Genomic DNA, 2,799 nt, shown 5'->3' with positions numbered 1-2,799 from the left:
ATATTTACGGGACGAGAGTATGAGTAGAGAAAACAAGAAACGATTTTTAGGCCAACACACCACTGACCTGTTTAATCAAAATGAACTCTTGACCACGTTTCGTCCACAATGGCGATTTGAAAATCACGATATAAAAGTGACATATCTATACAATCATTACACTTTTCCGAACAAGAAATCAGATTTTAGGAGAGCCAGATCTTTTATCAGTATGATTATTAAAAAAATATATATTGATATAGTTGTTATAGATATGTTATTAACGATTTTAATTGCCGTAGACACAACGTGGGTTCGCAGAGTCAAAAAAAAAATGGCGATTTAAACACAATTTTCAAAAATTCATATAAAATCATGAAATCATTAAAATTGCCTCGGGTTTGTTGCAAAATATTCCCAGGATTCTTGCCGACAATTTTCACACAGGGTGCCGAGACGTCGTCACTCAAAATTTAGAGTTTGAGGCGGAAAAAGAAAGGTACTCACAATTCCGCGAAACCCATACGGATCCATGTTATCCAAGCTCTGACGAGCACCGTAGAAAAACACAAAATTAGTTCACTTCCTGATGAGAAGTCACCACGAAAATTCGTCCCCAAGCACACGAACGACTGACAGACACGAATCTGAAGTCAAAACCCAGAAAATATTAGAAACACTGGTCGACCAACCATCACAACAAAACATTTGCCGGAGCTTCGCTGAACACGTCTGCTCGCTACTGTGGCAGTCGCGCGTCGCTATAAATGCATAACTGGCAGAACATTACAGTATCTGTCTGCCAGAAACAGACAAAAAGCCATCAGAGCTTGTTTGTTTTCATTATATCGAAAATTCTGCAGAAATCTGTCTAACTTCAACTAATCGCAAAAAAAAGAAAAGAAAAGACACCGTTGTAAAGGGATTATTGTTACATCTAGAGGCTAAATTATCATCACGACTAGGATGAATATACAGGGTGGCAAAAAGTTCGAAGAAAGTTAAAAAATAAATAAAAACCGGACAAATAAGCGAAATAAAAAACGGTTTGAAGGGTTAGCATCGCTAGGTCACGGGAATTTTTTTAAGACGGGGGGAAAAAACTAAAAAAAACATTCGATAGGTATCACTGATGCGAGTGACTTCGGTGGAAATATGCAAATGAGACGGTTATAAGAACTTGCACTCGAAATCCACAATCAGTTAGTTCACCGTCGTAAAACGTGTATGTGGACCTGCTGCACTCTGCCGTTGCTGGACTTGTGACTCACCTGCAATGTATTATCCCCTGTGGTGGTGGTCATGTGGAGCACATACTGCTGTAATAAACGATTTGGAGGAATTGTGTTCGTTACTTGCGTATATTTTCTTTCACTTGTGTACGCCAGCGACACCCAGCGGCTGTTTTTTGTTATTTTCCAGTCTTAAAAAAATTCCCGTGTCCAGCGATGCTAACAATGCAAACCATTTTTTATTTCTTTTAATTTTTCCGGTTTTTACGAATTTTTAAAGTTTTTACGGACTTTTTGCCCACCCTGTATTTATTGCATAAGGGATAATACAAATACAAAGGACCACAATAGGCAAAAAACCCTACAGCAAAGTAATTTTGCCGCTACAAATGATGCTGGAGGTAAGCTGGTTCAAAGACGGCCATGTTTTAAGTCGTTTCACACACAAGCGTTCTCACACATTCCTGAAATTTTTAATTTGTACTTTCTGTAATTATTTTTCTATATAGAAAAAAAATAACGTCTCAACAACATCATGCCCCTCCCCTCGAACGAAGTAGTGCATTCAGGCTCCTTCCACTTGGCGGGAAATATTAATCCAACAAATTACATACATTATACAACCATAGCATGAGATCTCGTTATCCTGGAGTCCCATTTAACCCTCGAGTTCCCTTGGTGAGCTCCCTGAGTTGAAACGGTCCTGGGATTACACCTCGTACTGCTATTCAGCACTGAACAGAATGAGTGAAAATATATATATATATACTCCTCAATTAAATGATTATTCCACAAATACCCGCTCCCCCTTTTTTAAAATAAAATTTAGGAGAGTCTTTTTGTAATATGAGAAGGCCCCGTCCTCTTGCTGCAGCTTATAAACGTTAAAAGGGTTTCAGATATAGTGGCGCCATTATATGTTGTGAACAGAGATAAGTGAAAGATAAGATATCAGGGACGTCTTAAGACCATGGACCTCGGGCAAAGTGATTATTTTGAGTCCCTACCTCGAAACATAGGCGGAGATAGACTTTGAAGTCTGGGGGGGGGGCAAGGTCATTATTGCTGGGGGGGGACATCATGATGATGTCAATTCATATATGCATATATACATTAGATCAGTCAACTTCACCTTTGATGCTGGGGGGGGGGGGGGGGGAGGAGCAGGATCTCCGCCCATGCCTGGAAAATTCTCGAAAATTTCAACTAGATTTCATTCCCTCTTCCTCTTTTGAAGCCTTTCCCAGGCTGTGCCAACACCTCCTACAGATAAGATCTATAAGGGGTGTTGGGTGTGCCCCCATTCGTTAAAAACTCACTGGCGAGTCTATAACAGGGAAAACCGAGACACTTCTGCCAAGGACGGCCAAAAATACAGAAAACACCGGGACTGTCCCGGGAAATACGAGACGTATGGTCACCCCAATCTATCGTGACCTTATGAAATCACATCCCGTATATTTAATGAAAAATATGGTCATCCAAGTTTAAGGACTCCTCTGTTATGACGTCATGATTCAGACGATTGCATGGGGTTGCAGAGATGCGTTCGGAACTCCGTAGCAGACGAAGGCGTGCTGACGAAGCC

This window comes from Pholcus phalangioides, unplaced genomic scaffold (genome assembly GCF_987345545.1).
Source record: "Pholcus phalangioides strain wild (caught in Gottingen) unplaced genomic scaffold, Ppha-v1.0 ptg000022l_1, whole genome shotgun sequence".
Lineage (NCBI taxonomy): Eukaryota > Metazoa > Arthropoda > Arachnida > Araneae > Pholcidae > Pholcus > Pholcus phalangioides.
The sequence above is the reverse complement of the archived record's forward strand: the minus strand, read 5'-3'. Positions refer to the sequence as shown.